Source organism: Podarcis gaigeae, assembly GCF_964106915.1.
Source record: "Podarcis gaigeae genome assembly, chromosome: 10".
Classification (NCBI taxonomy): domain Eukaryota; kingdom Metazoa; phylum Chordata; class Lepidosauria; order Squamata; family Lacertidae; genus Podarcis; species Podarcis gaigeae.
The window spans coordinates 32,409,386-32,421,347 of record NC_139686.1 but is presented as its reverse complement, the minus strand read 5'-3'; positions in this window follow the sequence as shown (position 1 = coordinate 32,421,347).

Genomic DNA, 11,962 nt, shown 5'->3' with positions numbered 1-11,962 from the left:
CAGGAGGAGTATATCTATCTATCTATCTATCTATCTATCTATCTATCTATCTATATCTCAGTATGACCCTGGGGAAGTTTATCTGCATGTCTATATTATGAGAGCAACGTCCGTTCTACAATTTGCTGGGGGAGGGGTAGCTAATCCGGATTTCCAGCTAACAGTCACATTTTGAGAATATGGCATTTTCTAAGCCTGTTTATGGTGTACCTATTGTTTTTATCGACTGAAACAGTAAAATAATAATAATAATGGGAAAAATGATTCTGGCAACTATCAGGCAATCCAGGTGAAGTAAAATGCTTGCTCCCCAGCCTTTCCCCCACTGCAGACAAAAGCTAAATCTAGCCACACCCCCTGCTAAAAACAGCTGAAGCTACTTGTGACCACACCTCTCTAAAACTGCTGTCCAAACTGTCACGCTTTACTTTGAATGTGAAACTCATAGCCACTCCCAGTAGCATAAGTAAACTGCCTCCAACAGTTTAACAGCAACTGTAGTTAGAAGCCTCCCCCTCCCCCCTTTCTCATTTGGCCAACAGAATTGCTAGGGCCGTGTGCAAAACTAGGTTTTAGGGCTGTGTGCAAAAGCTTTTGATGCAGCCAAATGCACAGTGTTTCTCCTCCCTGGTGCGTTGTTCTTCATTTGTGCTCTTGTGAGCAACCTATCCTTCAGCGAAAGGGCCGAGAGCAGCACAGAAATCACTTGATTTTCTTTGTATACATTAACTTGGTTTGTTAAACTGTAAGCTTATCCATTCGACAGTCAATAACATATGTTTTCAGTGTGCCGGCAGCACATAGGAAGTGTAGAATTCTGAGATGAAAAGTCATATGGCAGTGGTTCCCAACTGGGGGGCCAGGGACCCCTGGGGGGTCCGTTGAACACATCCAGGGGGTTCACAGCACCATCCCCTGCCAGGAACTCGCTTATCTTGTTAATTGCACAATGAAAGCCCCATTGATGATCTATGGATCACCCAGGCTCTGCTCCTGCCCAGGGCCTGCTTGCTGGCAGGGGAAAAACTTGTGACAGAGTTGCTGGATGGCAAGTGAACTGGGACTGGGCAAAAACCTCTGACACAGTTTATTTGGGCTCCTGCAATGGGGGGGGGGAGGAGAGAGTGCAAACGGCTTGCTCCATGGGACAGGTTCACATGTTTATCATTTTAAAAATGTAAGGGATCCCTTCCCCTTGCTGGCCACATGACACATGACGCCTGTAAACTCTGCACCCTAATTCCAAGTTTCAAAGCATAACTCAATTGTTACAGAAACACACTCTGCACATGTTTATTCCCAGTCAGCTTTGAAAACAGCTTCCTTTATCTGAGCCTGTCTATTCAAACAGTTCAAATGTAAACTCAAATAAGTAGCCTAGTGCAGGCACATTTCCTGATCTTTTAACCTTGATAACAGATTGGGAACACTGTGTTTTCTTACATGCTCCCTTTCCCTTTTCTCTGCCACACAAATTCCCCTCTTGCTACCTGTCAACGTTAACCATAGTCTGGTGTTATATCAACATCAGAGTTCATCTTAACTATGATCTCACTCAGTCAGAATTTGAAGGCAGATTTGAAGCTGCTTTGCAAATCCTGGTTAAAGCTTACTATGGTGCCGACATGACAGAATACCATGGTTAATACTGGGGGAAAGGGAGAGTTAAACTTGCCAAAATATACCATTTGTCTGATAATAAATGTTGGAAATGTAAAGAAAATGAAGGAACATTCTTTCACCTCTGGTGGACCTGCCCTAAAGTGAAGGTCTTCTGGGAAATGATATATAATGAGCTGAAAAAGGTATTTAAGTATACCTTTACTAAGAAACCAGAGGCCTTCCTTCTGGGTATTGTCGGCCAGAAGGTGTTAAAGAAGGATAGAACATTCTTTATGTATGCAACAACGGCAGCAAGGATACTTATCGCTAAGAACTGGAAAACTCAAGATCTACCCACACTGGAAGAATGGCAGATGCAGCTGATGGACTATATGCAACTGGCGGAGATGACTGGCAGAATTCGAGACTTGGGAGAAGAAAGGATTGAAGAAGATTGGAAGAAATTTAAGATTTATCTACAAAAATATTGTGATTTAGTGGAATGTTAATGAGGATGCTTGGTTATAAATAATTGGCCACCACTAAATTGGATTGAAAATTGACGATAAATAAGATTAAGAGAAACAAAATTTGTTGGAGAATTGTTATACTATATCGAATTGAGTGGTTATAAATTTGCAAATAAGATGAGAATTTGCTTGAAAAAAACTTATTAACGATGTAAGTGGGAGCGGGAGACGTGAGGAAGTCCAAAGAAGTTATGAAATTTTGTCAAAACAAAGTAATGTTGTTTATTATTTTTGTATTTCTTTTATAAAAAACCCTAATAAATATCTTATAAAAAAAAATAGATAGATAGATAGATAGATTCTTTATTGTCATTACACAAGTGCAACGAAATTGGATGCCATCCCTTAAAAACAACAAAAGCAACACAACAACAACAACCAAACAAACCACATTCCAGCCACACCCACACCCACACCCATCAAACTCCCAGGTCACACTATCGAGTTACTGCATTTAAGAAGGCCACAGCTCTTGGATAGAAACTATTTTTCAGTCTATTTGTCCTTGACTTGATGTTTCTGTATCTCCTGCCAGAAGGCAGTAGTACAAACAGACTGTGTCCCGGGTGAGATGCATCCTGCAGGATATTGTTTGCTTTCCTAAGACAACGGGAACCGTACAGTTCTTCCAAAGATGGGAGGGGATGACCAATAATCCTTTGGGCTGTGGTTATGACCTTCTGGAGCACCTTCCTCTTCCTAGCTGTACAGCTGGAGAACCAGGCACAAATACAGTATGTGAGAATGCTCTCTATGGAGCCTCGGTAGAAGGACACCAGCAGTCTCTCACTCAGATTGTTCTTCTTTAAAAGTCTGAGGAAATAAATTCTCTGCTGGGCCTTCTTCACCAGAGCAGTGGTATTTGCGCTCCAAGTCATGCCCTGATCGATAGTTACTCCCAAAAACCTGAATTCCGCCACCCTCTCCACCCGTTCCCCGTTGATATACAAGGGCTGAATGTCCGCCTTTTTTTTCCTGTAATCCACCACCAATTCCTTGGTCTTAGTCGTATTAAGAGCCAGATTGTTCTCTCCACACCAAGCACAAAGCCGCTCCGCCTCGTCCCGATAGGCGGACTCATCCCCTCCTGAAATGAGCCCCACCACCGTAGTGTCATCAGCAAACTTGATGATTTTGTTGCTGGAATAAATGGCTGTACAATCATACGTATAGAGAGTATAGAGCAGGGGACTCAACACACAACCCTGTGGTGAGCCGGTGTTAAGGCTAAGGGCTGTGGACATATGTGACCCTACTCTAACCCTCTGAGAACGTTCTGACAAAAAGTCCAAAACCCAGAGACAGGTGGAGTTGGAGAGTCCAATCGCCTCTAGCTTGGACACCAGTCTATGGGGGAGGATAGTGTTAAAAGCAGAGCTAAAATCCACAAACAGCAGCCTCACATAACTCCCCGGCTGCTCCAGATGGAACAGAGCAGCATGGAGAGTGGTAGTGATAGCGTCTTCCGTGGATCTATTTGCCCTGTATGCAAACTGGTAGTTGTCAAAAGTTGATGGAAGACAGGAAATAATGTGACGGCGCACCAGTTTCTCAAAACACTTCATGATGATTGGAGTCAGTGCAACTGGTCTGTAGTCGTTCAGACTACTGATTGTGGATTTTTTAGGCAGAGGAACAATAGTTGACGACTTCAGGCAGGGTGGGACAATAGACTGGTGTAAGGACTTGTTGAAGATCTTAGTAAAGACCCTCGCCAGCTGATCCGCACAGCCCTTCAACACCTTTCCCGTGATGCCATCAGGTCCAGCAGCCTTCCTCGGATTCACCATCCTCAATACCTGTCTCACCTCATGCTCCTCTACAGTGAATGAGGGGCCCCTATGGGCTGGTGGCTGTAATACCGGCGTCTCAGGTGGCTCCTTCTCAAAGCGAGCAAAGAAGAAGTTAAGCTCCTCCGCCAGCAAAGGGTCACCGTCGACAGCACCAAGGTTAGGTTTGTAGTTGGTAATATGCTGAATCCCCTGCCACATCTGTCTTGTGTTGTTACTCCTTAAATTATCCTCAATCCTCAATCCTCAATCCTGGGGGAAAGGGAGAATGGGGTTGTCCAGAAAAGAGCAAGAAAGGCTATGCACTGGATTCTCTGGCTCTCTTCACAATAAACAATCAGAGAAAAATACACTGGGGCTGCTTACACTGGGGATAAATACAGTCGTACCTTAGTTTTCAAACAGCTTAGTTCTCGAACATTTTGGCTCCCAAATGCCGCAAAGCCGGAAGTGAGTGTTCCAGTTTGCGAATTATTTTTGGAAGCTGAACATTTGACAGGGCTTCCCATGGCTTCAGATTGGCTGCAGGAGCTTCCAAGTGTTATAGGAATTCTAAGGTTATACACACACAAACACACACATAAATGTACAAGGCAAACACATACATAAGTATATAAACCACGTGTCTGAAATAGTACAGGAGAACAAACCTGAAGCCATTTTGACTCTCCCAAACTGACCTCAAATACTTCTCTGCAAGGAGGAAGGAAATGGGAAAAGCTTTCCAATTGTCTTTGGACTGCAGGGGCTTACACCTCCCTGTAAATACTGAGGATATTTCACCCCTCCCATTGCAAGAATCTGCTGATTTTCCAGAGAGGAGGGGGCAGATTGTGTTCGCTACTTATTCCGCTCCAGCCTCACTTCAAAGGGAAAGACTGAGTGTTATCTCTGTGTAGATAAGGTCGCTGCAGAAAGCAGCTGTAACACTCAGTGCAGTCCAGCGTCTCCATTTGTATATAGTTTGTATAGTACAGTAGCTGTTAGTGAATAAAAGAAGATATTCTTCAGCACTGTCGTCCAAGTGATTTATGCTCTGCTATACTCTGCTGTGCACGGCTGTCTTCTGGAAGTGAGTTCGGTGCTCACAGCTCTGAGTTGTGAGTCCACAGCACTTAGACCTGTTCCTGAAGAGAAGGTCTCTGGAAGTGCTACCCCAGCTCGCCTGGCCCAGTCGGGGCTGAAGTGGTTGAGCTTAGTCGGTGGCACTGGCTCAAGGGTGAAGCTGACATCGGTTATGGGCCCAGTCGTTGTCCTCGTTGTCCCAGTCGTCCCAGTCGCCAGAGGCTTCTGATGCTGATTGCCGGATGGCAGAACGGAGGCTGCGTGCTGGACTGATTTGTGGTGCCCAGAAGCAGAGTTGTTTCAGAGCTGTTGTTCAAGCTGTTGCTGCTGCTGCTGCTTGATTTATGGTGGTATGTTGCTGGCTGCCAAGAAAAGAAGATAGCATCCCTGTTTGCCTGTTAATTGCGCTCTGAGTGGGAGAGAGAGTGGCTGAAGGAGTCCAAGGCTCTATCTGTGTTGCACGTAGGGAAGTGTCTTGCTTTAATTAATAGCAGACATGGCCTGTGCACATTTTGGCCAGATGGCTCTTTCCTCTCCTCATGCCCGAGACCTATGCAACATGGCAGGTCAAAATGAACGCTTTTACAGAGGGAGAAGCTATTTCACACCATAGAAGATGACCCTCCCCAGGAGGATGCAGATGAATGACCTGAGTGGCATGCTGCAGACATGAGAGCCCGGGGGACAATTGTTTTGAGTGTTTCAGACCACTTGTTGGTAAACTTAGAGGGTCAAGAGACTGCACGAACTGTTTGGCACAAACTGAGATATATGCATTTGAGGCAAAATGCCAGTTCCAGTGTGATTTTCTTCAAGAAGCTGTTCAGGTTGCAGTTAGAGAAAGGTGGTGATTTGTCTAGCCATCTGTCTCAATTAAAACGCCTCAGACAGGACCTTGTTCAGCGAGACCTGGCTATTTCAGAGGCTGTGTTTGCAATGCTGATGATAAATAGCCTAGACAATTCCTACGACGGAGTAGCTGCTCAGATTTCTACCATGCCTGCTGACCGGCTAACAGAAGATTATGTGTCTAGCATGCTCTTGAATGAGTGGGGTCGCAGACAGGCTGTTAGAGAAAGCCGTGACAGTGCTGTTGCAAATATGCCTGAGTCTTCAGCAGGGGAAAGTGAAACTGCTGCTAAAGCTCTGAAATTGTGGTGATGCTTTTCATGTGGAGCCCAAGGCCATTTGAGTTTCCAGTGCAGCAAGAAAACTTCAAAGAAGAAGGGAAACTTCAAAGGCAGAGGGGGAGGGGGACGAAATTCCCAAGCACCTGCTACTTCAAAGGCTTTGATCTCTCGCTGCTCCAATCAACGTGGGCGGAGTTTCTTTGTGGTCGACTCTGGCTGTACCAACCACGTGGCCAAAGATAAGAATCTCTTTGTTCAGCTTGAGAAGCAAGAGAAAGCAATTCATCAAGCTGATGGGACTGTTCTCACGAGTTTGGCTAAGGGAACTGTGTTCTTAAAGAGCCTGAATGCAACAATTAAGAATGTCCTGTATGCTCCTCATCTTCAGGACAATCTTTTGAGTGTTTCGCAGCTTGATCATCAAGGGTTTAAGGTGGTTTTTGCTGGATCTCGTTGTGAAATTCATCGAGATAGGAAACTCATTCTGTATGCCAAATGTGTTGATGGTTTGTACCAAATGCCTTTTGTTACAGGCACTGCTGAAGCAACTGATAAAGCATGCTGTAACATATCTGTAGATAAGAATCAGAAGCTGCATGATCAATGTATTCATGATTACCTCCGTCTTTATGGTCATTTGAATTTTCAGGCTGTGGCAAAAATGCCTAATATGGTTGAGGGCATGAAGTTGAAAAAGTGTCCTTACCATATGAAATGTGTTTCTTGTGCTGAGAATAAGGCAAGGCAAGCTCCCAAAGGTGTAAAATCTAGGAGAGAGGCCAAGAAACCATATGAAGTAATTCATGCTGACTTAGTGGGGCCTCTAGCACTCTCTAGAGGCAACTCATGGTTATTCATGGTGTTTATAGACTCCTATTCGAGATATGTTTGGGTCTATATGCTACAGAAAAAGTCTGAAGCTTTCACCAAGTTTTGCCAATTTTGTACATGGCTCAGGAATGTACACAATGAGAGCATACATTGTCTGTTCACTGACATGGGTGGAGAGTTTTGTTCAGAAGAGTTTGAGAATTTTCGTACTGAACAGGGCATTGAGCATATGACTGCGACGGCCAGATCACCCTGGCAGAATGGTTTATGTGGGAGAGTAAACCAAACCTTGCAACAAGGTATCAGAACTCTGTTGCACGATTCGGGCCTGCCCAATCCCTTTTGGGCCGAAGCTCTTTCATGTTTCTCTCACGTGTACAATCAATGGTATCAGTCTGCTATAGATTGCACCCCATACGAGATGCTTCACAAAAGGAAGCCGTATGTAAAGCATTTTAAATTTTTTGGTTCAGAGGTATGGGTGCATACTTTGCAGGATAACAAACTGAGCAAGCGTGGTGAACATGGTGTTTTTCTAGGGTATGAGAAGGGTTCTTATTGTGTCTTGATCACTGATACGAAAGCAATCAAGTTGACCAGAAGCATTGACTATAATCCAAAATGGGACAGAGTTGGCATTTTTCAATGTCATCCCATTTGTGACGATGGTGCAAAAACAGTTAAGAGGGAGGCAAGTTCTGTTGTGGTTGATGATAATTCTAATGTTGATGTAGATCCTGGTGATGACACAAATTATCAAAGCCCAAAAGCCTCACATGAGGATCAGAGAGTTTTGCAGAGATCCGAAAGAACTACGAAGGGTGTACCAGCTAAAAGGTTCTCTAAAGAGTTCGCTAAGGCTGCAGTCACAAGCAACTCCGGTGCAGTTTTTGAACCAGCCAATTATAAGGAAGTTAAGAACCTGTCCGCAAAGGATGCTGAACCTTGGCTGAATGCCTTGAAAGCTGAATTGAATTCCCTAAAACAGAACGATACTTGGGAATTGGTTCCAGCAGAACCAGGCATGAAGTATGTAGACAGTAGGTGGGTCTACAAGGTAAAAACTGATCAGAGCGGAAAAATAGTCAGACACAAAGCCAGATTAGTGGCGCGAGGTTTTTCTCAGACACCTGATCAGGATTACCATGATACGTATTCTCCAACAGTAAGGTTTGAAAGTGTTAGACTGTTGTTGAAGACAGCTGCCCAAGAAGGTATGATAATTTCCCATCATGACGTTAATACTGCATTTTTGTATGGCGTTCTCAATGAGAATATCTATATGTCACCGCCAGATGGTGTGCAGATAAAGAGGGAATGGTTTGCAAGCTGAAAAAAAATCCCTGTATAGTTTAAAACAGAGTGCACGGTGCTGGCACACCAAGCTAACTGAAGTATCTGTTCTCCTTAGGTTTTGTGCAAGGAAAGGCTGATTCGTGTGTTTTTGTTAAAGAGTCGAATCAGCACAAGCTTTATAGCATTTGTTTTGTAGATGACATATTATTTATGTGGAAGAATGAAAACATCTACAAAAGCACTCTGGCAAAGTTGCAGAAGCATTTTGACTTAAAAGACCTAGGAGAAGTCAGCAATTATCTCTCGCTTGAGATTGAGAGAAATGCACAGGGGGATGTTTTGCTGCATCAGTCACGTAAGATCACTGATGTCATAGAGAAGTTGAACCTGAGTGACGCCAATCCTATAGATACCCCCATGGTTGCAGGTTATCAGCATGATGCTAAAGCTGATGTTTTTCCTGATGCAACACTTTTTAGAAGTGTATTGGGTAAACTTAGTTTCATAGCAAGATGTTCAAGGCCAGACATTGCTGTGACTGTGAATTTAATCAGCAGATATCCAAATAAACCCACAGTTCAGAATTGGAAAGCGCTAAAACGAATAGCAAGATATTTGAAAGGAACTGTGGATTACAGATTAAGATTTACTAGTCAAAAATCTGGAGGTCTTGAGATCTAGGCAGACGCCAGTTTTGGTAGTGACACAATTGACGACAAAAGCACATCAGGAGTGTGTTATCTGTAAAATCAATGTCTTTTTGATTGGTGTTGCAGAAAGCAAGCAACGGTAAGCTTAAGTTCTTGCGAGGCAGAGATTAATGCTTTAACTCTTTCCATGATGGACATAGAGTGTTTGCAGCAACTGTTTGAAGATATAAAAGTGAAGGTCACTTTTCCTGTTCAAGTGTATCAGGATAATAAAGCATGTATAACATTGCTCAACTCAGAAGGATGTAAGCAGAGGACAAAATATCTGCAAACCAAGCTTCATCGAGCTTGGGAATGTGTTCAAAGTGGTGTTGTAAAAGTGTCTTATATGCCGGGGAAAGAGATACCTGCAGAAGTTTTAACAAAGGTTGTTAGCAAAGAACAACTTTTGGAGTGTGTACGCAAATTGCAGTTATGCTAGATTCTGCAATGGTTGGAATGAAAGGGGGAGGATGAGGATATTTCACTCCTCCCATTGCAAGAATCTGCTGATTTTCCAGAGAGGAGGGGGCGGATTGTGCTCGCTACTTATTCCGCTCCAGCCTCACTTCAAAGGGAGAGACTGAGTGTTATCTCTGTGTAGATAAGGTCGCTGCAGAAAGCAGCTGTAACACTCAGTGCAGTCCAGCGTCTTCATTTGTATATTATTTGTATAGTACAGTAGCTGTTAGTGAATAAAAGAAGATATTCTTCAGCGCTGTCGTCCAAGTGATTTATGCTCTGCTATACTCTGCTGTGCACAGCTGTCTTCTGGAAGTGAGTTCGGTGCTCACAGCTCTGAGTTGTGAGTCCACAGCACTTAGACCTGTTCCTGAAGAGAAGGTCTCTGAAAGTGCTACCCCAGCTCACCTAGGTTGAGCCTAGTCGGTGGCACTGGCTCAAGGGCGAAGCTGACAAATACAGTCTGGCAAGTATCTGTTAAGCTGAGCACACTATCAATATGCATAAGAGATTCAGGAACTAAGTATTTACCATCTCAAAGGAATGACCAGGCTACCCAGAAAAGGCAATCAGATAATGCATTATCAGGTATCCTGGCAGACAGGAGAGAAGCAACACACTCAAATTTCTGCTGAGGACCACTTCTTTCTGTGATGTATGTATGATGTTTTTTGGGGGTAGTCTTGAGCTACAGGGGAGGCAATTTCAAATGTCTATCTAAGAGCTTGGACACCATTGTTTTGGGTTCCTGTCCTCCCTCCCTGCGTGGGGTGAGCAGGGGACCCTTTTGCAACAGTTTAATAAAGATCATGTTTACTAGCTGCTTTGCTTCTCAATATTCTCTGTTATTTTCTCCTATCAATAGAAAACCTACATAAAGACTCTATACGGGCTCTTGGATACCCGATAAGGGATAAAGGAGCAGTTTTTTCTTATAACAGTTTGGCGAGCCAGCCAGGAGTTTTGGTTGACCGGATTCTGGGGGCAAGGAAGGACTGGTGGCCCAGTGCACACCAGGTCTTTGCCAGGAGGAGCTACTAGTCCTCCAGTGGTCCCAGGGTCTGGAAATAACTGGCGTCCCAGCGAGGTCAACCAGAGGAAGCAACGCTTGATTGGGCCAGCCTAAAGCAACCAGTCAGAGATCCCAGGATCACCAGGAACAGCACATGTATAACTTGCATGGGAAAAGGGTAGCAGGCGGGTTCTCTCAACCCACAGCAACTGAAAATTCTCCCTGCACTATTCTTTTCTATTCTTGCTTTTTTTGCGGGCTTGGTATTGGCTTAGCCAAAGGTATGGAGAGAAAGCCAAGTCTGGAAGGGAAGGGGTCACTTGTGAGAAGAGAACCCGACCCTTGGGGCAACAGTCTCCTGCATTGTAAAAGTCAATGTTAGAGGAGAGAGAACCCCATGCTTGTTCCTGTTAACCTGACAGCAAGGAATCTGAGCTCTATTTTCTCTTGATGCCAGGTTGGCTCTAACCATTGGGCCAATTTTGGTAGCAAATATTGCATTTATTCTGTTTCCATTGCCCCTGTCCTATCCCCCGTTGGGCGTAGCCTAAGGACATCCTTTTCCTAATTTCCTCTGTACCGTTATTGGACCTTTCTGCCCTTGGCATCCGAATTGCAAGATGGTCCTTTCTGTAGCAGGAAACAGTTGCTGTGGGCTCCCTGGCTGTTGAATGTCCATATAGAAGGGGAATAAGGGAGAAAACCCATGCCGCTGACAGCTTAGTAGCTAGGAGAAAGCTAACAGCTGTGACCACTCAGTAGCTAGTATACAGCAAACAGTTGGTTATTTGATTAGCTGGAAGGATACCGACTGGAAGGACCACTAGGTCCTGAAGTTATTGTTTCCTAGTTTAGGGGAGTACCTGCCTGCAGTCGAAAGTCTAATACCAGGCACCTTAAAGAACCATTGTTGTTCTTTAGTAGTGTCCGACTCTTCGTGACCCCATGGACCAGAGCATGCCAGGTACTTCTGTCTTCCACTGCCTCCCGCAGTTTGGTCAAACTCATGCTGGTAGCTTTGAGAACACTATCCAACCATCTCGTCCTCTGTTGTCCCCTTCTCTTGTGCCCTCCATCTTTCCCAACATCAGGGTCTTTTTTAGGGAGTCTTCTCTTCTCATGAGGTGGCCAAAGTATTGGAGCCTCAGCTTCACGATCAGTCCTTCCAGTGAGCACTCAGGGCTGATTTCCTTAAGAATGGATAGGTTTGATCTTCTTGCAGTCCATGGGACTCTCAAGAGTCTCCTCCAGCACCATAATTCAAAAGCATCAATTCTTCGGCGATAAGCCTTTTTATGGTCCAGCTCTCACTTCCATACATCACTACTGGGAAAACCATAGCATGCCTCAAATTGTGCAAAGGTTCGACCAGTCAGACTCGTGCTGAGAAGAAAGCCTGGGCAGTGCTTTCTTCTCAATGGGACTCTGAAATAGCCCTCCTGTTAGAGATCTTTGTTTTCTCTAGGAGTGAATAAGTTTTGTACCTAAGGTTTAAAATGTTAAGAAATGTTTTTCCTTTGTTTAAATAGGCCTTAAAGGTAACGTTCAGCAGCTG